Here is a 24,920-nt window from a genome sequence, read left to right on the forward strand (position 1 = left end):
GAGTATATCACACATTATTTACCAAACAGTGCATGGAGACATCCACTATAGTGTTTTTATTCACTCAAAATGATTTCCCAAGACACCATCGAGTTTGCTAAGTTAATTGGATCTGGGGTTAAGCTGGGCATCCACCATTTCATCCCCTCCGCACGACACCCCGTTTGCATTCCCACCATTCCCAGAGTCTCCAGACAATTCCGTGCTAAGGCCCAGAAAGGAGCAGTAAGTTTAAGTGGTGTTAAATATTTACAAAGGAGGCTGCATTAATTCATGTTTTGCCCAAAACATCGCGTTACTCATTTATGCACCTAGTCAATGTCACCGAAACACATGTCAATTGGTGCCATCCTGCTCTCCAGTTATTCATGCTTCATGATCATCTAGACCATGACCATCTAAACTCCTCAGACCAGAGACACAAAATCTAAACCCATAATGTCTGGATAGTTTTCCCACAAAATTCTTAAAAATGGTCCTTAACTGCATTTCTTCAGATGCGTTGGGGATAGTAAACAATTATCTTCAGGATGGGCAGTTTCCTGAGGCTTCTGAGGAAGCACGGCCTGCCACAGGAGCTGTTGAGGCAGTTCTACACAGCGGTCATCGAACCAGTCCTGTGTTCTTCCATCACAGTCTGGTTTGGTGCTGCTACAAAAAAGGACAAACTCCGACTGCAGCGGACAATCAAAACTGCTGAAAAGATTGTCGGTACCCCCCTACCCAACCTGGAGGACTTGCACGCTGCCAGAACTAAGTCAAGAGCGTGCAAAATCCTCTTGGAACCTCCACATCCTGGTCACCAGCTCTTCCAGCTCCTTCCCTCAGGTAGGCACTACCGAACAATGCAAACTAAAACTAGCAGACACTCCAACAGCTTCTTCCCTCTTGCCATCAACTTCTTAAACAGCTAACTTACAATTCCATTGCAACATGCTGCCAATTTTTTTGTCTTGAGTTTGTTGTCACATTTCTGTGGGGCCAATTATACATTACTCGTGCACTCACTGTAGTAGTCTCGCCACGCTGCACTATTTGCATATCTGTTGTTGACCAATACTGGCCACTCGTGCCAGAGTAGCATCTGCACCACTTGTACACTGACTGAGGAATATCTACAACATTTGCACAATCGACATTGTCCCAGACTATCGCACTACTAGTCACTTTAAACTGCATACATTCCTTGAAGTCTCGACGCCCTTTGCACAATGGTCATTGCACCGGTCTATTGTTATATTAGTCACTCAAACTGCTCTAAGTGCTAGAGGACTGCATCTTTTTGCACAATTGTCAAAAAAAAAAATATATATATATATATATATATATATATATATATATATATATATATATATATATATATATATATATATATTGTACCGGCATTACCAGATTACTAGCAACCCTTTATTACTCAGTGACTGTTTTTCTCTCTTTTCTCTCTTTGTCTTCATGTCTGAAAACTGTTATCCGTCAATTGACTGTCTGTTGTCGTACTAGAGCGGCTCCAACTACCGGAGACAAATTCCTTGTGTGTTTTTTGGACATACTTGGCAAAATAAAGATGATTCTGATTTAATGGTGTCTTCCTAATGTTTATTGTTTGGTTAACTGTCGATGATCATAGCCATGGAAAGATGCTGACACAGTGTGAGAGGATTTCCCTACATTTTAACACAGCTTGATATATGTTGCATAATGGTTACGTACTTATAAAGTATTCTTCAGTCCTGTCTCACTGTGAGACGTACGACCACTATTTTTCCCAAAAATGTGCATCTTTTGTCCAAGACGGACACAATTGTACAGGGATGAGTAGCATTTGACTTGAGCAGCTGTAAGAGACTTAGTTCCTGACAAGGTTTTCACATCAAAAGACGGTTGCAAACTTAAATTCTCATGCAAACAGAAATGGAAACTCATCTACTAACTTGATGCACACAGGATTGCGTCTACCAAACACAAAAAATTGATGCACAGTTCATTTTGCATGTTCTGGGAGGAGTAGATAAGATAAGATAACCTTGATTGTAAATAGATGAATTTGGCACATGCAGTGTGATTCATCAAACCTGAGATACAATGCAATGGTTGATTTTGTGTCTTTAAATACTGTATTTAGAAACTAAAGTAAATGACTTGGGTTCATCTTTAACAGTTAGTGTAACTGTGCGGTGCTGCTTGATGCCCCCACCCCAACATTGAACATTTAAATACTTAACATGTTTGTCTTAAGCTGTTTTATGAAATTTATAAGGAAATCATACTGTAGATTGGACATACTGTACTGTATGTATGCATGTGTTTGTGTGTGTGTGTGTGTGTGTGTGTGTGCGCGTGTGTGCGTGCGTGTGTGTCTCTGTGTGTCTGTGCGTGTGTGTACCGTCACTTGTGCCCGGGTACTTAATGTAAAGTATTTCACTCTTGTCTAAATTCCTTTATCACCCCCTTATACATTGAAATAAACAAATTAATGCAGATTCATAATTTCAGATGAAATGGGAGAGTATATTAATAAATAATGCATATTTGATGTCTGACTCAAATAAGCAAACCTTGTGGAAGTAGTTTGGCCTATTATGATGCTCTGATTGAACAGCTGTCACTGCTGGCTCAGTGTGTGTAACAACCACATGGGGGACACAGGGGTCAATGGCACTGACACATCACCACCAGATGAGCTCATTCTAAGACACAAACCGAACCAAGCATTAACTCCACCACTGCCACACCTCATTGGTATGTGAACAGATGGTGCTGAAGCACAGACAATAAAAGTTAAGTATATTTCGCTTGTCTTCTATATATCATTCCAAATATGCCAGACGATACATTGTAATCACAGTGAGAAAATTTGTTAAAGTTAATATGACCTCTTTGACCTGGACCTCAATCAGGTAATTCCAGTGCAGTATAATAGAGTTCTTACTTATGTATAACTGCATTCAGAAAATATTCAGATCCTCAGATTTTTGTAACTTTGTTGAGATCTGTGCTTTGACACAGTCATGTCTCTGAGCTCTATGGCAGCCCTTTTGATCCCATTACTTGTGTTTTATGTCTGGATCAGACTACAAGACAAATTTGGTCTCTAACAATGGCTTTATGTCAGACTACTGCCATAAAATCTTGGCAAGTTTCAGTCAGACACTGTATACAGTATTACGATATCGCCATACCCTGTATTTTACAAACATTAGGTTTATCTTGTCAAATCAAACACTGTCTGGGGAGGGGGGACCAGAAAACATGTAAATGCTTCCAGATCAGGGGCGGAACCAGGAATTTTTCAGTGTGGTGGCCCAAAATTCAGTGGGGTGGCCACAAAAAACAATTGTTGACGGATGTGGGAGGCTGATGGAACTTTTTGGCCCTTGAAAGCCAATCATCAACGGCGGAGGAGTGGGTGTTGATCGAAATGTGACAAGAATTTTTCAGAACGGACGCAAGACAGAAGTACATAAAACAAGGGTTAATAAATAAAGGAGCAAGTAGAACGTGAACATGACAAAAGGAGCTGGCACGACACGTGGGGACAAAAATCAACAATTGAAAAGTGACTTCTTGACAAAAGGTCAGTGCGATAGAGATATGAACACAGAACAACTAAAACTCTAATGTTGGTGGTCAGAGCCATGGCAGAAAAGAGCCAACACGAAAAAAAATACAAAAATCTAAACCAAACACAAACCCAAAGAACACCAAGGTACTGTACTTACTGTTAGCTGAGAAACTAATGACCAAAAACAGTAAGCACACTTGAAGTTCATATAGCCATAATGTACGGAAGGTTAACAAGACAAAGCAGCAACCAAGCATATGGCGATAAGCAAGTGAATAATCCAGAATTTCCTGTCTGCCGCAGCTGCTCCTAAAAGCAGCTGATTGGTGCACCACAGGAGGGATACCCCACCAACACCCACCCTGACACTAAAACACAAAGACACAAAGGCACAAACAGAGACATGACAAGACATGAACACAAAATAAACAAAGATGCAAAAATACAATTAAGATCATACAAATTAACCGTTAGCAAAAAAAAAAACGCATGTGCGATGTACAAAATTTGCACCTAGCGCATATCTGTGGTGTATGACATTTGAGATGGCTGGAGAACATCATAATGAGCGGCACGGTGGATGACTGATTAGCACATCTACCTCACAGTTCTGAGGACCGGGGTTCAAATCCCGACCCCGCCTGTGTGGAGTTTGCATGTTCTCCCCGTACTTCGGTTTACTCCCACGTCCCAAAAACATGCGACCCTAGTGAGGAGAAGCGGTATGGAAGATGGATGGATTGATTTCATAAAGATACATGAGTGTGTTTGATAAAATGTGGTATCGTTCAATCCATAATGAATCTGGGAATGCCAGTATATTGTTTTAGATTTAGTTTTGCATTCATATGGATGGGATCAAGGAGAAAAGGAAAAGCCAAGCTTTTCAGTTGACAGGAGACCGGTAGAAAGTCAGTGTTTAGCATACAAAACCTACCAGCAAGCAGGTTACCTTCACAGAGTGTGTTACCGTGGTGACTGGCTCAGAATTTCTCTTACAAAGCTCTGTGGAATGGCTACTTCAGAGTTTCCCTGGACACAGGTTTCACATAAAAAATCGCACAATTTGCACGTCAAGTACCACCACTGTGTGTATCGTGCCTCTCTATAGTAAGAGTTTCACTTTTTGAATTGAAGTACCTAACTAAATTATGCTTTTGACACTATTCTAATTTATTGAGATGTACCTGCAATCATTTTCTGAGGTTGAAAAATGGTTTAAAGAAGGTTGGTTCAAGTTCTGGTGGATAAGATTTAGAATAATTTGTTATGTAAAAGTAATCCATAAACTGAACATTGAGGCCAAATGCTGCAAGAAGAGTCAGATTACTGCATATCATCTGCATTTTAAAAAGATGAGGAGTACTTAATAGCAAGCAAATGTCCTAAAGTTAACTCCAAAAACTCTTTTCATATCACTTCTAAATCAGTTATGAGTAGGGACGGACAGTGCTGTGGGACAGCTATTCAGTGTGCAGTGTGTGACCTTTGTGCGTGACATATTCACTGGTGAGTGGGAAGGAGGCGGAAGTGTGGGATGCCAGGTAGGATGTGAATGAGTGGCATACAGTTAGCGAGGCAAGCTAGGCAAGTCCAAGGTGCCGCTAACTTTTGTGTGCATTGTTTGTTTGCTGATCGGAAGGACACAATAAAGCCTCCAGTTTGAAGGAAGGCAACAACGTCCAGTTTTCCGTTTCCACGCTGTCAAAGACATCAGACCTAGAAGCTATTTACAAGCTGAACAAGCCAAATAAAGCGGTTAATTCTCCCCTTACTATGTTTCAGACTTGAGAATACTGATGAAAAATGTAACATGTATGTTGTTGAAACTTTTATGCAGATATACAAAGTCTTGTTACATACACCATCACCTCGGTTATTTATTGTTTGGAATTGCATGAGAAGCTGAGCCAATAAAACTAAACCACTGGTTACATATTGTCATCTATTACTGTAGCTTTTCATTTAAGGATAGACAGATGTGTCTGAATGGTCCTTTGACTATGTGCATGTGCATGTGTTACTGTCAGATGGTGCTTCACAGCCCGCTACTGGCATTTTGCCATATGCCTCCTGTCTGCCTTGACACGTTCTGCTGACACAGTCAATTTTGTCTAAGTCTCTTGTGTATCCTGTATACTATATCTAGTTATCCCATGTTTTTTTGTGTGATTTTATTCCCCTAGTTCAGTTTCAACTCAATACATTTTTAAACGAGCTGCACTTTTGTATTGGTTTTCTCCCTGCAGTGTACTCAAAGCACTTTTACACTGTCACCTCATTTAGTCAGTCAGACAATAATTAAAGAAATATAGTCAGCAAAGGACATTGACACAGCACCAGGAGCGACTGGGGGTCAGTGCCTTGCTCAAGAATACTTCACAGGGAAAATTGGCATCAAACGCACAATCTTCAAAATGAGAGAGCACCACGTTACCAATGATGAAGGCAGGATAGCAATACAATTGTATTTCATAATACACTTTTCATATTGAGCTGGTTCAGGACCACACTCTCACACAAAACACTTGTCAAGGGAGGCAGGGAAAAACTCCCAAGAAACCTTGAACAGATCTAAGACTCATTGTGATGTACGTGGCTGCCTCAACAGATTCCCATGTGATATGTTTGGACTGCTTTTGTCACGTACGTGGTTAGGGCGAAGGCGAGTAACGCAAGGCAAGAACATGGTGGACCCAATTGCAGGGAAGCAGGGAGGCAAGGCAGGAGTGCGGGAGTCTCAAAATAATATTTAATCTTCAAAAAGGGAAAACTGAACAAAGTCCCACAACCGATACCAATCAAATCAAAGTAACAAAGAAACACTCGAATATCTAAAACTGGAAACAAACTATGACCTGAGTAAGACGTGGAATAGAAAGGGAAAATGACACCTGACAATGACAAACCACAATGATAAAGACAACTGGCGACTATGACATGGCAAAGACACGTGACAACGACAATGAACCGACAAGAAGTGAAAGAAACCAGGGAACTAAATACAAACAGATTGACGAGACAACGAGGAACACCTGGACAAGACACGAGTGGCTGGAGAGAGCTGATTGGTCGACAGAAAGTAGACGAGAACAGGTGGACACAACAACCTAATGAGCACACGACAAACATGGAACACAGGAAAACATGGAACAAAACTAAACACAACCCAAACCAAAACACAGACCATGACAGCTTTTGGGGTTTGCGATATGCTTTCATTCAATCATTCATCTTCCATCCCGCTTATCCTCACTGGGTTCACGGGCGGGCTGGAGCCTATCCCAGCTATCTTCGGCAAGAGGCGGGGTACACCCCGAACTGGTCACCAGCCAATCGCTGGGCACATATAAACAAACAACCATTTAGACTCACATTCACACCTACAGGCAATTTAGAGTCTTCAATTAACCTACCATGCATGTTTTGGGGATGTGGGAGGAAACCGGAGTACCTGGAGAAAACCCACGCAGGCACAGAGAGAACATGCAAACTCCACACAGGCGAGGCCATATTTTGAACCCGGGTCCTCAGAACTGTGAGGCAGACGTGATAACCAGTTGTCCACCGTTCCACCCTATTCGCTTTATGTAAATGAATTATGTGGAAGATTTCTGCATTAGCTTTTTTGACAGGTTGGCAAATCATAATTGATACACTGACCACATAAAAACGATATTTATATTTTAGCTGTTAAAATAGCTGTTGGTGCTACGGTTCATTTGCTTCACCTCTGTGCATAAGCGTGAATTCAATTTCCACTCAGTGGCGGTGTGAATGTGAGTGAAATGTTGTCTATCTCCATAAATGCCCTGTGATTGATGGGCAACCAGTCCAGGGTGTAGTCTGCCTTTCGGCTGAAGTCAGGTGGGATAGGCTCCAGTTTCCCATGACCCTGAACAGAATAAGCGGTATGAAAAATGGATTGATGAATCTCTGTCAAGTAGATTAACTCCATACTAACATCATGAATGAGGTGTCTCAAGCCGGCACATCTGCCTCACAGTTCTGGGGACCGGGGTTCAAATCCCGGCCCCGGTTTCCTCCCACATAGGCGTACTGGAGCCTATCCCAGCCTATGGCGACCGGTTCAGGGTGTACCCTGCCTCCCCCCCGAAGATAGCTGGGATAGGGTAACTATAACTATGGATTAAGAATGTGACGAGAGTTCATATACAAGTCAGGGCAGTTGAATGAATTTGGCAATATAGTGCATCTATTCATAAACCTTCGCTTCCATTCCATTACAACATGCTGGCAATTTTATGTCTTGAGTTTGTTGTCACATTTCTGTGGGGCCAATTATACATTACTCCTCCACTCACTGTAGTAGTCTCGCCACGCTGCACTATTTCATATCTGTTGTTGACCAATACTGGCCACTCATGCCAGAGTAGCATCTGGTCCATTTGCACACTGACTGAGGAGTATCTGCAACATTTGCACAATCAACATTGTCCCAAATTATCGCACTACTCGCTTGAAGTCTCGCCGCCCTTTGCACAATGGTCATTGCACCGGACTATTGCAATATTAGTCTTTTGAACTGCTGTAAGTGCTAGAGGACTCTACATCTTTTTGCACAATTGTAAAAAAAATAATAATAATAAATGTACCGGCATTACCAGATAACTAGCAACCCTTTATTGCTCAGTGTCTGTTGTTTTGTCAATGTCTTTACGTCTCAAAAGTCATCTCTGTCAATTGACTGTCTCTTGTCGTACTAGAGTGGCTCCAACTACCGGAGACAAATTACTTGTGTGTTTTTTGGACATGCTTGGTAAATAAAGATGATTCTGATTCTGATTGAAACATCCATCCATCCATCCATCCATTTTCTGAGCCGCTTATCCTCGCTTGAAACATATGTATGCAATTTAATAAAGAAGGGAGATGTGCTCATTGAGGATATACTTGTTGAGCCAAGCAAACAAGCAGGTTACAGAGGGGGTGCGGATGGAATCCAGTGTGGTACCAGCAGCAAGAGAACTTGACAGAAAGGCAAGGTCGGGTCAAGCCCAAGAGTGACATCCCAGCTCCCGGGTCTGCTTCAACCTCCATCTATCACACACACACACAATTAGGTTGGGGTTCCATCTGCTGTCTAGAGTTTTACACAAACACACCTACACGTCCAGATAGCAACACAAAAACACAAATAGCCCCTCAGACACACACACATATAGACATGCACACCACTTTCATTAACCATAACAATTGCTCAGTGACAAGATAAGTGATAGCCTTACACTGCCTGCTGCCAATTAAAGCGTAATGTGAAAGAGACTGATTCAGTATTGCTGTTGCGATGCTTGGAGGGTGTGCTGTGTTTGTGTGTGTGTGTGCGTGCGTGTGTGTGTCACTTGCAGAGAGCGTTCTCTATTTCGACTCTTTGCCCTGTTGAAAACATTTGCGGCTAGTGCCAGACAGATTGCAGTTCATTTCTGGGCTGGCTGCAGGCAAGCTCACAGGTTGTGTCTGTCCCATTATCCATCTCTCACCCTCAAATCCCCCCAATCACGTTAGCAATCAATATATAACAATGTCCTATGCTGAAAGACAAAGATTGTACATTTGGAGAATAAGAAAACAAAGGGGCGGCACGGTGGACAACTGGTTAGAGCATCAGCCTCACAATTCTGAGGACCGGGGTTCAATCCCTGGCCCCGCCTGTGTGGAGTTTCATGTTCTCCCCGTGCCTGCGTGGGTTTTCTCCGGGCACTCCGGTTTCCTCTCACATCCCAAAAGCATGCATGAATTGGAGACTCTAAATTGCCCGTAGGTGTGAATGTGAGTGCGAATGGTTGTTTGTTTGTATGTGCCCTGCGATTGGCTGGCAACCAGTTCAGGGTTTACCCCGCCTCCTGCCTGATGGTAGCTGGGATGGGCTCCAGCGCGCCCGCGACCCTGGTGGGGAGAGGCGGCTCAGAGGGTGGTGGGTGGAAGAAAACAAATGAATCAGTGGCGGAGAAGCAAAGGACAACATTTCTATTTGTTATTTTTATTCATATTAAACTTTAACTCACAGTCATAAAAACGTTGTAACAGACAGAAATATTATGAATTACTTTCTCCCATGTTTTCTGTCCATTTGTATGCATCAATTGGTCAAGTGCTGCTGTGTCTACCCATAACACAATGAATGTGAGTGTCCTTTGTTGTATCTTCCATCAGCCTTGGTTAAGCAACATTCAGCTATCCTTCCATCCATCCATTTTCTGTACTGCTTATCTAGCGTTGCGGGCATGCTGGAGCCTATCCCAGCTATATTCGGGCGACAGGCGGGGTACACCCTGAACTGGTCACCAGCCAATCACAGGGCACATATAAACAAACAACCATTCACACTCACATTCACACCTACGGGCAATTTAGACTCTCAACCTACCATGGATGTTTTTGGGAAGTTGGAGGAAACCAGAGTGCCCGGAGAAAACCAACGCAAGCACAGGGAGAACATGCAAACTCCACAGAGGCGGGGCCGGGATTTGAACCCCGGTCCTCAGAAATGTGAGACAGTTGTCCACCGTGCCGCCACATTCAGCTATTATTTTGGAGAATTTTACATGACATGAATAAAAACAGTACAGTCTCTTTTGTTCGGAAAAACATTTAATCCAAACTAAACAGTAATTAAGGCAGTAAAAAGAACATACAAACAAAATATGCACAGACATGAATACGCCAATACACCGTATGAGAGCTGCTGCTATATACTTATATCAAACCAATTACAATCTCAATATTGTGACATTGTAACATGAAGAGATTAATAAGATTTGTGACTTTGTCGGAAGATGTATTTCCGAAAGAAACTTTTTTTTAGTTTAAGCATGCTTTTGTTGTATTCTGTATTTCAATTTCATTACCTTTTTCCTCTTCAAAGAAAAAAAAATGCTGTCGTGCCGCTGGCTCGATAGGAGGTTAAAAGTTCATACCAAACTTGTTTTGTGAAGGTCAACTCCTAACATCTTTAATTCAGGTATGTAGAGATGCGTGTGAAGACTCCTCAGAGGTTGAGGCAACACAGAGGATGGCGCAAAACCTGAATAATTAAAGCACTGGAAGATTAATTGATAATGTTTTCTCTCTGTAGTATTTAGTGAATTTAAAGAATGAATGGAGGAGACAAGTGAAAAGAAGTGTGTAATATACAATATTTTCTGCATGTGGTTCCCATCCATCCATCCATCCATTTTCTTCCGCGTATCCAAGGTCGGCTCGCAGGGCAGCATCTCTACTCTGAGCCCCTGCTGGATGACCGAGCTTCTCACCCTATCTCTAAGGGAGAGCCCGGACACCCTGCGAAAGAAACAAATTTCAGCCGCTTGTATCCGGGATCTTGTTCTTTCGGTCACGACCCACAGCTCGTGACCTTAGGTGAGGGTAGGAACGTAGATCGACCGATAAATTTTGGCTTAGCTCCTTCTTCACCACAATGGACCGATACAAAGTCTGCATCACTGCAAACGCTGCACCGATCCGCCTGTTGATTTCCCGTTTCATTCTTCCCTCACTCGTGAACAAGACCCCAAGATACTTGAACTCCTCCACTTGGGGCAGGATCTCATCCCCGACCTGGAGAGGGCACGCCACCCTTTTCCGACTGAGGACCATGGTCTCAGATTTGGAGATGCTGATTTTCATCCAACCGCTTCACACTTGGGTGTGAACCGCTCCAGTGAGAGCTGGAGATCACGGCTTGATGAAGCCCAAAAAACATCATCTGCAAAAAGCAGAGATGCAATACTGAGGCCACCAAATTCTGTCCATAATAGTTATGAACAGAATTGGTGACAAAGGAAAGTCTTGGTGGAGTCCAACCCTCACCGGAAACGAATCCGACACCGGTCGTACAGGGACCGAATAGCCCTTATCAGGGGATTCGATACCCCATAATCCCGAAGCAGCCCAAACCCCCTGTAGTTGGAACACACCCTCCGGCCCCCTTTTTAGAAAGGGGGACCACCACCCCCGTCTGCCAATCCAGAGGCACTTGTCACTGAGGAGCTTTTTAACCACCTCGGTGACCTCAACCCTGGAGATAGGAGAGACCGCCTCAGAGATCCCAGACTCTGCTTCCTTATGGGAAGGCTTGTTTGTGAATATATACCGTATACTCACACCTGCTCAGGCGCCTCTCACCGTAGGGCCACTCTGGAGTGGAAGAGAGTTCAACCCCTCTTGAGAAGACTGGTACCAGAGCCCAAGCTATTTGTGGGGGTGAGCCCGACTATATCTAGTAGGAACTTCTCGACCTCACACATAAGCTCGGGCTCCTTCCCTGGCAGAGAGAGGACATTCCACGTCCCTAGAGCCAGCTTCTGTAGCTGGGGAGCGGATCACCAAGGTCCCTGGCTTTGGCCACCGCCCAGCTTACACTGCACCCGACCCCTATGGCCCCTCCTACGGGTGGTGAGCCCATGGGAAGGGGGACCCATGTTATTCTTTCAGGCTGTGCCAGGCCGCCACCAGGCGCTCGCCTTCGAGCCCCACCTCCAGGCCTGGCTCAAGAGGGGTGCCGCTCATTCTGAGCTGTGCTTTGTCTGGTCCCTCACCTAGGATCTGTTTGTCATGGGTGAACCTGCCAGGGGCAGAAGCCCCAAACAACTTAGCTTCTAGGATCATTGGGGGACAAAAACCCCTCCACCACATTAAGGTGACGGCTCCAGGAGGGGCATGTGGTTCCCTTCTTCTGATAAAGGTTACTGAAGGCCATTTGTGTGCGAATACAACGATGTGCATCATGCAAAACCTTTGCCAAATATAATATTAATCTGTGTAGCAGGAATGTGTTCGGCCTTGCGTGTTTGCAGATATGGAAATTTGTGTTCCTTTGGCACATTTGTCTTCATCAAGCAATCAAAGCACACCATTGAAAAGAAACACCCTTGTCAGTTTCAATTCAATCCTTTTCCTCAGCGATAATACATCATTGTGAAAATATGTGCATTGGATTTAAATTAGCCGGCACGGTGGACGACTGCTTAGAACGTCTGCTTCACAGTTCTGAGGACCCGGGTTCACCTGTGTGGAGTTCTCATGTTCTCCCCGTGGCTGCGTGGGTTTTCTCCGGGCACTCCGGTTTCCTCCCACATCCCAAAAACATGCGTGGCAGGTTAATTGAAGATTCTAAATTGGCCTGATATGTGAATGTGAGTGCGAATGGTTGTTTGTTCATATGTGCCTTGCGATTGGCTGGCGACCAGTTCAGGGTGTACCCCGCCTCTCGCCCAGAGTCAGCTGGGATAGGTTTCAGCACGCCCGTGACCCTAGTGAGGATAAGCGGTACGGAAGATGATAGATTTAAATAAGCATAACAGATATATTAGCAACCATATATCAGTAAAATTATTGACTGATTTGGGCCTCCCTTTGATATGCAGCACAGCACCTATACTTTTTACAGACTGTATCTACTGTAGTACTCTATCCATCTGTTCTTCTTCAGCTCACAGAATTATCTGAACAGGTTCTTGCCTGGTTACATTGCTGCATTCTAAAATGAATACACAACCGGGGGGTGGCATTTGGTTCCTGCGGCCCCCACCGGGTGGTCAGTTGTCAGGGCGCCACGTTGGGGCCGGCGGCCCGCCCTGGGTCCCTCGGTGTGGGACGTGTACTTTCCGCCGGGCTGCTCTCGGGTGGACCCCTGACCCTGATCCCGCCCCTCGATTGATTGGGTGGGCTCCTCAGCCGCCGCAGTGCGGCCACGGCAATTGCATGTCTGTCAGTCTTTGTGCATGTATAACGGTATCAATTCACTTGCATGTATCCGCAGACACACACCCCTAGGACTCTTTCACTGGGTGTGAGGTCACGCACTTACTTCAACAAATAACTCATGAATATGCAAATTGTGTGTGTATCCCCTCACTTATACTCTCGTCCTGTAGACTTTTATAATTCACATAATGCCACCACACTTCAGTTGCACAGTCAGGTTCACGACCCTTGCACTGCATGCTTCTTCTCCTGTCCTTCCCTCACAGGGTGTAGCACTACAGCCCCATGACACACTCATATTTAATTTTTCATTGTTGTCAATAATGTAATGATTTACTTCTCTCCTGTTTAGAATTAGTACTTTGTCTTTTGTCTGTGTTTCTCTCTCCCTTCTAGAAACTTTGTTCTGTTCGACTGATCAAGTCTGATTCTCAATAAACCTCAATTATAATACCACACCGAAGTGTTAAAAACTCCACTGTGACACAGTAAAACTGTTCCGGCATGAAAGGGATACAGATTTTCCATTCTGCTTGACCTAACAGCCAAACAGGACAAAAGAAAAAAAAAATACACAACCGCTGCCTGTCCTATTTGTTACACGAACTTATTATATTTATATATATTAAAACAAGTGATATTAATTAACAAACAGGTAATAGCTAATTCCTGAAACACTCTGAATCAATGGGGGAATGTTGTGCCAGGCCTCTTCATTGTTGTTTGGTTGGATAAACAATTGTTCTTACCACCATTCATCTATTTTCTAAACCTGATCTTCCCATTCAAGGAAGCTGGAGCTTTTCCAACTTTACATAGGCTGGATTTAAACTACAGGGTTCAAGTAACACAACTGCAAGGGCTGCGACTGCAGATAAAATGGACGCATCATATATATCCTGTTAATGAACATATTTCATATCCAGGACCCAAAGGACAGACAAAATGTGCGCAAAAAACAAATGAATAATTTCTTACTACAGTACAGGAAAATCATATACCATTAGATGCAACAATACAATACAGTATTAAAAAACAATACAAATATTAGAGGTGAAGGGGAGAATAGAACCGAATCTGATATACAGTACTATTGGTCAGATTTTAAAAGCTATGTAAACAGCTACACAAAAGAAAAAGTCGAATTTGACAGGCACAGAGGCAATTCTCATTCACACTGGGGAATTCAGACTTGTCTATTTCTCAAATATGCTTGTTTGGGTTGTGGGCAAGGAGCCGGAATACACGGGGCGAACCAGCACCATGTGCAAAAAGAACTTTACAGACTCGGATTCTAACCAGAACTGTCTTGCTGTGAGAATGTTTTTCCAACAACTGGGCCACTTTGCTGCCTGTTTTGCACATCCTAAAATTAATTTTAGATATATATTCATCGGTGCCTGTGGTCTCATCACCCCTCATCTATTGTCTCATCATCCCTTTAGCAGCACTGACAGCTCTCTCCTTGACCACAGCACCTGAGATATGAGACAATTACGTGTAAGCAGGTAAAAAAAGAACCTTTGAGCTTGAGTTAATGAACATATGTAGAGGTAAATAGTTGTTGAACATCTGAACAAATCCATTTCTGCCTTTATGCTTGTACCCCATACTGCTTCTACAGTCTAGCCCAGTGTTTTTTTGTTTTGTTTTTTAACCAACCTTTATTGCGCCAAGGCACACATTTTCATAAAAATCTCACAGCACATCACCAAACAAAATGTCAGCAAAAGTATATGTATTAAAATAATGATGATCTCATCTCAATTTACTCAGAAATGGACTTACTCACTGTGAAATGTGGGCCTGTTTAATGAACACAAAGCTGATATTTGCAGGAAGTCGTGAATTATTCTGTTGTACGAATGGCAACAGGTTTATTGTACCTTCTGATATCCAATGGAGAAGCATTTAATTGTTTCGCCTTTCACTGTACATCTTGGGCAAAGATAGATGAACAAGGATAAATTTGTAATTAGTAATTTATCATTTTCAGCCAAATCAAGTGAAATTGCAGGATCTTTTCCCACAGCACCAATTATCTCTCATGGCACACTAAGGTGCTACAGGAACCTGATTGGGAATCAGTTGTCTACCCAATGCCAAGTTTGAAAATAAAAAAGTCATTTGACACACAGAAAAGTTTATTCCTAAATAAATATCATTTACATATGTGTACTACAGTTTTCTGTTTGTGTCAGTATTCTGATTATTATATTTGTCCAATATGCACATGAATACATTTGGCATGAGAATAATAGAAGAGACGCGCAGTGATAAATTTCCCTTGTGACCAATTAAACATAACAAACTTTGCAAGTAACGTTTGAGGAGAAATTGGCTCCCTGGAGAGTGATGCCCAATATAAATAAATGATTTTGAAACAAAAAATAAATATTATACCAGTGACATTGCGATGTTTTGTTTTTTTTTCCAAGCAGGTAGCCAACTCACAGCATTCACTATCTGATGCGACATCATACTGTAGGAATCAAACACTTTGCACAATTAAAGTGACAGGTGTGTCATGGTGTGTGCCCTGCAGTTCCTTTTTTGGAACTTGGGTGCCGCTTTGTCCCTCACCTTTCCCTCTCCCTCTCAGCAATCATCACCTCCTCGCCTGCGCACTTGTTATCAATCAGCACTTATCACTGCCTGCATTTAAGCCTTCCAAATTCAGGAATCCAGGGCCAGAGTATTGACGCTCATCCGTGGCCAACTCACAGGCCAACTCTCGTGATTCCTTCTCATGTGTTTGATTGATTGCTTGGTTACCCACAATTGTGCTGATCCTCTTGTATTCTTTTCTGTCTCCAGTGTTCCTTCCGTGTCTCCCGCTTTGCTGTCCGCTCCAGCCATGCCATTAAGCTCTTCCACCTGCCCATGCTCCCGCTTCCTGCGCATTCCCTGTTCCGACGGATCACCATCACTCTTCGAATATCCTACCCCTGAGCATCTACTTCTTCCGCCTCCGTTTGCTTTTGGGTCCAGTCCAATATCATACGATTACCAACCGTGACAAGGTGTTTGTAATATTAGTGTTGTTGATAATAATAAATACAGTATTGGTTTTTAGTCCTGTATAACTATTATTATGATTTATCTTTAAGTTGGACCAGGTGTAGATATCACTGATTAATTACAACATGAAGGCAAGTATTTACATTGGAACCTCTGTCAAACACAATCAACTCAGTCATCTTTGTCAATCTCCTTTGCAATGTTTTTGTCATGAGCTTTTAGAGCTTGGCTGGCGCTTTGTGCCCCTCTCACTCGCTCTCTCTCCCTTCCCTGTAATCAGCACCACCTTGTCCGTGCACCTGTTTTCAATCAGGCGTCATCATCTCTGCCTGCATAAAAGCCTGCCAGACCCTGGAAATCCTCGCCAGAGTATTAACGTTCCAGCGTGGTACACCCGCCATGCACATTCACGTAAGATACGCCTTTTTAGTATTATTTTGACTCCCATGTTCTTCCTCGTCCTCAGTGCTCCTTCCGTGTTCCCCGCCTTGCTGACTCCTTCCACCACGCCGCCAAGTCATCCACCTGCTCACGCCACCGCCTGCTGCACGTTCCCCATCTCGACGACCCACCATTACTCCTCAGAGCTCCGATTCTCACTACCTTTTCAATAAATTATTCACCACAAACTTCTCAGCCTCCACTTGCTACTGGGTCCAGTGAAAACGGATACCTTCATATCATGACAGAATACTCTAGCCAGCATGGTCCCAGCAACCCCGGAGGCACTAAGACAAGCACTCACCCTCTAAGGCGCCGATATAGGAAGACAGGACAAAGCTCTCCAGGAACTCGTGGAATCTTGAACCACTCTCACACAAGTTTCCCTCCTTTCTGCCAAATTGCAGTCCGACCACCCTCCCGTAAGTACTCCCTCCGCTATAAAGAGCCTCATGTTCCTCCGACAAAGCCCTACTCCGGGGACCAAGGTGCATGCAGTCAATTCCTCCTCAATTGCTCCCTGGTATTAAATCTACAACCGTTAAGCTACCCCACCAAACAATCCAAAGTAGTATACGTAACTAATCTCCGGCGCGGAAAAGCAGCAAAATGGGCTACCGAGTTATGGGACAACTCCTTCCCGTTACTCTCGTCATTCACCTCTCTTTCTGCGGAACTAAAGAAAGTTTTTGATCACCCCATTCAGGGCAGGAAAGCGTCCCGTCACGACATCGACCAATAAGAGCACGAGTGGATTTATCCCGTGAGCTGATTGGCTGCGTAACATCGCAGCCTCACACAGCATCTTCCCTTGTTGTGTCTCGCCAGTCTCGTCCACGCTGTTGTGGTCGCAATAACTTTTTTGGTTTAAGCAGTAAATTTTTGATTAGTTAAGCAAGCCCTTACAATGCCGCTGAAGCGCTGTGCCCCTGCGAAAGCTTCCTCCGGGGTGCCCAAGAGGAACAAGAAGATGATGACCATCAGCGAAAAAGTGAAACTTTTAGATTTGATCAAAGAGGGCAGAAGTTATGCATCTGTGGCACGCCATTATGGCGTGAATGAATCTACAGTGCGGTACATCAAACTGCTTCAATAAGGAAGCGAAACATGTGGTAACTCCGCATAATAAGAGACGGGGTTATGTCCTTGTACAGGGGAATTTTGAAGCAAAAGAAAAAACAAAGACAGCAACTACCCATCACCATGTTTTTCTCTAAGGTAAAACCCCAGCTACAGCAGAAGTCTCCGAGTGAACCTAAAGCCTTTACGAGTCAAGTGAGAGCCTCTCCTCTGCCACCAACGCAAGCCTCTTCGCCTCTCTCAGAAGGCAATGTTGATGAATGTTAATTACTGTATAAGGTTTTATAATTAAAGATTTAAGTAAACCCGTGTACTGTTGTATTCTTTGTCTCAAATATGTAAAGTATAAATACTGTTTACATATTTTAAACATTCTGGTACCCACATACACATCCACGAAAATTCCTAGGGGGAGGGCAAATCCTACTTCGTGGTTTTTCACCTTTCGCGGGGGGTTCTGCTACCCATTAACCCCGAAAAACGAGGGAACACTGTATATTTTTAAATGGGCTTTCAGAGCAGCTCAAAGATGAGCTAGTCGCCCGGGACGAGCCCTCCTCCCTCGAAGAGCTTATCTCGTTATTCATTTGTTTGGACAACCAGCTACAGGAAAGAGCACGAGATAAGGGGCGAAGAGCGCGTAAAATTACATCCTCCATGAGCATTGTGCCTCTCCCGCCTTCTGAACCACTGACCGCCTCGTCGTCACCCCCCATTGCACCAGATAAACCCATGCAACTCGGCAACACCAGCTTAGACCCCCAGGAACGTCAGCACCGTGTCATCCGGTGACTGTGCATTTACTTCGGTAAATCAGGCCATTTCATCTCCACATGCCCTTTGAGACCAAAAGACCAGGCTCACCACGACCCGAGAGCGCCTTGGTGAGCCAAACCACCACCAGCCGTCTCTTCAACCTTTCTGTGCCCTGAGAAAAAGGTGATGGAAGATTATATCAATGAATCCCTGGGTTCTGGACTCATTCGCCCTTCTTCCTCCTCCGTGGGGGCGGGGCTTTTTTTTGTTATTGAGAAAAAAGACACGACTCTCCGCCCCTGCATCTACTACCAGGGACTAAATAAAATCACTATTAAAAACATATTTCTACTACCCCTCATTGACCCCTCCTTTGAATTCCTCTGTGACGCCCAGATAATCACCAAATTGGAATTACGCAATGCCTATCATCTCATCCATATCAGAGAGGGGGAATGGAATACCGCTTTCAATACCCCCCTCGGACACTTCAAATACCTGGTCATGCCGTTCAGATTAACCAACAGTCTTCCAAACTTTCATTAATGACGTCCTCCGCGACATCCTGAACCGGTTTGTGTTCGTCTACTTAGACGACATTCTCATTTTCTCCCACTCCCCCGAAGAACACCGCAGTCATGTCCGCCAAGTCCTCCAGCGCCTCCTTGAGAACTGCCTGTATGTCAAACCGGAAAATTGTGAATTCTACCTCTCATCCGTACATTTCCTGGGATATATCATTGCAAAAAGTCAATTACAAACAGACCCAGCCAAGATCCAACCAGTCGTCAACTGGCCCACTCCCATACTACGCCACAGTGACCCCTCCCTCCAGTTTTTGGTGGAAATTGACGCCTCGCACACTGGGACGGGGGCCGTCCTCTCGCAGCGGGAGCCCACGTCCCAGAAACTTCATCCCTGTGCCTTTTTTTGCCCGTCGACTGTCCCAAGCCGAGAGAAACTGCGATGTTGGCAACCATGAGCTGCTGGCTATCATCTGGGGCTTGGAGGAGTGGAGGCATTGACTGGAGGGGCCAGAGTCTCCATTTATCATTTGGACCGATCACAAAAACCTTGCATACCTCCGTTCTGCCAAACGTCTCAATCCCCGACAAGCTCGCTAGGCCCTTGACACAAAATTTCTGCCTCGAAGCTCCGCTGAGACCCTTTTTTTTTTTTTTTTTTTTTTTTTTTAATGGTCCGCCCGGAACCATGTTTGCACCACAGGAACCCATGTTTCATATGGATATTTATTGTAGACGGACGCAATGTTGGGCTGATAAACTTTGTCAAAAATGACAAAGGAGCGTCTGTAAATGATTTTTAAGACACTGTTAGATGTGTAATGTACATATAACATGCTAAGTATGAGTAAGGTAAATGGTAGTTAGCGTTTTTTGACATAAAATGGTAATTGCTATCATGCTAATGCTAATAATTTTAGCATAGCATAGCATTTTGCTTTCTCAAATTCTGTACACCAAATATATACCATTTACTCAGTACCAACATATGCAGTTTAAGGGCTGAAGTCCACGGATCATGTGGGAATAAAATGTATGTTTTCAGAAGGAAAATAAAAATAAAAAAAATAGTACACTAGTGATTGTCCATAATACAGAGTAGTTTCCTCAGTGATCTCTTGTCCCTCACTGATTCAAACGTCGCCATCTTCGGTCTCATGATGTCACCAACCTTCTTAGTTTATTCATCCTTTTTGCGTCCCAGGCGCGAATGCTGCTCCCCCAGCAGACATCAGCAGACAGCAATAATTAGCCACTGAAACCCCGCAAAAACGGCCCCCAAACACTAGTACCTTCCTGCTCCTGTGTGTGCTTCATTACTGTGATGGGTAAAAATGCAGATGACACGTTTCATAATATATAAGTGCAAAATTCAGGAAAATAAAAATAGTTATTCGTTTTCTACTTCGTATTTCTTTCCATTGCCATTGGCTTGACGGCCATACACACGAATTACATTACATTGAGCTTCTTTGGGACAAAAAACAACAACATTTTAATCCATCTGTGCTGTTTCATAAGCTCGAGGACTGAGTGAATATGTAGACTGCTATGTTCGCTTCTTGCGTTTGCTACTATATAGCTAGCAGGCAGCTGGTTAGCTGCCATATCCTGTTGCTTCTTAATCAAAAGGTAGACTGCTTTATGTGTATGTTTTAAAATTAACCATTACATTAGTGACTGATTCATTTTATACTGTACTTGTGTAGCTGAATAGATGAGCAATGTTTATTATCACTTCTCCATCATTTACATACATTAAGAGAATGTTTAAAGCCTTCATGTTAGCCTGGTTAACGTCTGCTTATATTTGTTGGACAAGTAATAATGTACCACTGCAGAAGTAGTGTGGATGTTTGAAAGTTGGGTGAATGTGTACTGCCGTCGCTCATCATCTCTGGGCAGTGGAGCTGTGGTGAAAATCAGACCTGGCAGATGAGCATATAAAAATCTGGATTGTTGAAGGCCACTAATCCCAAAGAGGAAACCTAAGTCTTTAATACTTAATACATTTTAAAAAGATGGTTACCAGCCTTCACTTTAATTTCATCAGATGAAGTCACTGAGCGTGTGTGTGGTCTTCATATGCATATGAACAGCACAGCATTTTTTAATGTGTTTGTGTGTTATACACTATGTGTGTGTTTGACTGTATGTGTGTGTTGTCCTTTTCATATTGTGCCTCTAACCATTGAATAACCTCCACACCCCCCAACAGAAATCATTAGAATATTGTAAAAAGTGATGATGTTGGCTATGGAGCAGCTTTTTCTCCAGCCAATGTTTGACAAACTAACATGCACGCTTCGATCTCCCAGGTGATAGAGTGCATCAGAGTGTGTGTAACCGGCCACACTGCGGCAGACCCATGGACCTCTATGCCTGGCTTGAATAGGGAATGCCTGTTGAATATTTTACTCCTGACATTCACCACATCTCATAAATCATTGTTTATGGATCATTTAGTGTTGTTTTCACATGTGCACAAAAAAAGCATTCCTAAAAAGTGGAGAGCTTGTGTTGTTTATATTATGGACTCAGATAAAGACTTGTAAACATGCATCACTGATCAAGGACAAATACAGACACATGCACACTCAAACCTTTATTGTCCTTCAAAACAGGATCTGTCTTTTCAGGATCAATAACCTACCAAGGGTGCCTGCTGTGTGGAGGACCCCAACAAAACCCTAAGAGAGGGCAATAAATTGTAGCAAGCAGACACTTGATAAGCTGGTACCATTATTCACTTTCTGTGTGTATATTCTTGTATGTTTATTTGGATGCAGATCATGTGGCTATTCTGTTAGAGAGCTGTCAGACATTAACCAGGGTCAGAGCCTAAGGGACTCCTTATATATATACGTGTGTGTGTGTGTGTGCGCGCGCGCGTGTGTGTGTGTGTGTGCGTGTGTCTGTGTGTGCGTGTGTGTGTGCGTGTGTGTGTGTGTGTGTGTGTGTGTGTGTGTGTGCCTCTGCACATGCATGGGTAAGTATCTGTTGAGGTTCAGGGAGGTGTGGACCAACAGGCAAGTGACAGACAGTAGTGGACTGTTCAGACAATGTGAGCAGACTTTCAATGGTAAGAAAGACAGACACCGAGAGGGAGCACGTAGGGGAAAAAGCAACACACACACCCTTGAAGCAGAGAGTTGAATGCCAAGGAAAAGTTATTTCCCCACAGTATATTGCAGGAGCCGCTGCTCTTTGTAAACAGAGCCCTCCAACAAGTCTCCAAGCCCCAATCATGTTGTTGTTAAGGTCTTGCGCCTCAACACCACCACTGCCAGCACTCTTGGCTGTACTTACTAAACAGTCACCTATTTTACCCCCAACATTAATTTCAGCTCCTTCTTTTCTCATCTGCCCTAAAAGAAAAAAATTATAGTGGGGGAAGACAGAAGGAAGAAAAACAAGCATGAAAGTGGCTTGTGTTTGTACTGTAGTATTAATTCTGGGAAAAAGCAGGGCCTATTTGAGAATGGGGAATGGATATTGGGGTAACAAAACAACATTTTTTAAGAATGGCCTCGTACCTGCTGAGCTCCTATTTTCACAAATTTAACTATACTTAACTCCAGAGTTTCATCATTTTAACCAGTGAGGACAACTCTTTTCATAACCAATATTGTAGACATACTTTGCAAACTTACATGAATCCCTTTAAGCATATTATGACATACTCTACCCATGAAGAAGAATTGTAGTTGCATGGAATTTGTATTGGCCTCCTTGACAATAAGCAACATATTAGGTATGCCTGTTCGTTCGCTCTGGAGATTTCCATTACTTGTATACCTAAATTGAGTAATTTCCTGCTGTCAATGTTATTTGTTTCAGAAAAAGAATGGTTCGCCCTGTGATGAGCACATGGAAAAGAGGGTAAAGACACATGCTTGTTTTGTCTTTGTATAGTGTTATTCATTCAGATGATAGTTATTCAAGTAAATACAATTGAGAGTGACTGAACCCTCTTTGGTGAGAAGCGAAAGCCCAAAATCTCTAGATAGTTAGTTCAAAGATGGGAGTTTCTCTGGTCATCTACTGTATATTCGCTAAACCCATTTGTGACTCTAAGCATTTGTACAGTTATATTGTGTACACTGTATTGTTTGTGTGTTTCAGTTTGATTTTGCATAATCCCATGTATTTTTGTACATCTTCAGGAATCCCGTTGGAAGAATAAATTTGAAAATCTTGACTCAAAGTCTGGGATGTTGAAAATAAATGACCTTGTTTTCAACCCAGAAACCAAGATTGCAACTGTACTGCTGAGATTTTCCCAGTACTTTTCTGCAGCAGCCCAGTTGCAGTGAAACGAGTTCTAAAACATATTTGCAAAACCAAATTGGAAATGGATTCTTGTCTATGTTCACAAAATTTACAAATGAAACATATTTTGCTACCCATTGTTGTCTTGGAAAACTCTTACTTTGCCTATTCTGTATCCCCTCTCTGTGAATACAGCCTGCTGGATTTGATTGAAAACAAGTATTTACCTGAGAGACAAAACCTGACTGATGCTCGAAGACTGGAAATTTGCAAGGAGTTACTGCTGGAACTTAAGGAACTCCACTCTCATGGAATCTTGCACGGAAAACTGAAGCCTCAAAACATTTTATTTGGTAAAAGAAACCTATAATATGTATTTGATGCGCAGTTTAAAAACAAATCTGTGATAAGTGAAGGTTGTTTTAATCTAAATATATATCTTCCTTTTCGACAGATGTCAACAATAAACTGTATCTCACAGGCTTTCGAGCAAGCAGAGAACCGGATCTTGCACAACCCGATTTTTTCTCTCCAATGCACGAATATTTCTGTTGGTACAGTTATGAGGATGTGAATGGACTGAATTACAAGAAGGAATCTGATATCCAAGTAAGTTTATTTTTATAATATTGATACTTTTATTTGAAGACAACAGGCTATGTCATAGTAGTGATTTAGGTAACAGACTGAGTAGTGTGGATTGGCGTGTTTGGTCCCCTTACATGAGAAGTGTGGCCATAAGCACTACATATTGTTATTATTAATTCTGTTCAGTTTGGCTGATTAATTGACTGATGAACATTTGTAATGCATTATGGTGGAGGTAGCAGGGTGCGTGCTGGATTACATCATGACTGATGGGCTGCATCCCTATGAAACCACAACACCCTACTCCAAAGATTCACAGGGGCTGTATCAAAATGTAAGAACAAGCAAGTTTACTCTTAAAGTAGAAAAAAGATGGCCGCGGCAAGAAGGTGTTATTGCCAAAATGCTGAGCAGATCACCAGAAGAACGTCCAATTATCAAAGAATGTCTTCAGGCTGTGACGCGTAAGTGCCAAGACTAACTCTCTTTAGCTCATAATGTAACGTAAGATTTTTATATGCTAATACAATTTTTCATGAGTTGGTGTGGGGAAAAAAATATTTATGCTCCAAGTTGGAGGCACGCCCCAAACCTCGAATGGTATCATTCTTTTGGAATGCAAAACAGCAGTCGTTAAGATGCCTGGCAGAGGGGCCACAAAAGAAGTCGTTAGCTGGAAACTACCTCTATGGTCTCTACTACTATGGAATGAATATTCCATTCAGTTGTATAAGGATTTTGGAACTCTCTCAATGCCAAAAGAGGCTTTTGTCTTTGTTATTTGTTGAGGGCAGAAATACCAAGTTTCTTTGCAATGGACAAAAGGACTGCATTGTATGTGGGAAATTGAGGAGGTGGGTTACGACACCACCTATTTCGAGATGGTCTTTCCACCTTAACGTAGATGGCCTCTCACTCTTTGAAACCATCTGTCTTCCCTGTCCACAATA

General features: G+C 43.1%; 1 long non-coding RNA gene across 1 annotated transcript; it reads left to right on the top strand.

Moving 5' to 3' along the window:
• Positions 1-382: 382 nt before the first annotated feature.
• Positions 383-18,075, top strand: LOC133477338 (uncharacterized). Its single transcript, XR_009788306.1, has 4 exons — positions 383-828; positions 16,106-16,311; positions 16,590-16,697; positions 16,776-18,075. It is a non-coding gene; the product is annotated as an uncharacterized LOC133477338 (long non-coding RNA).
• The last annotated feature ends 6,845 nt before the right edge of the window (positions 18,076-24,920 follow it).

Source organism: Phyllopteryx taeniolatus, chromosome 4 (assembly GCF_024500385.1).
Source record: "Phyllopteryx taeniolatus isolate TA_2022b chromosome 4, UOR_Ptae_1.2, whole genome shotgun sequence".
Lineage (NCBI taxonomy): Eukaryota > Metazoa > Chordata > Actinopteri > Syngnathiformes > Syngnathidae > Phyllopteryx > Phyllopteryx taeniolatus.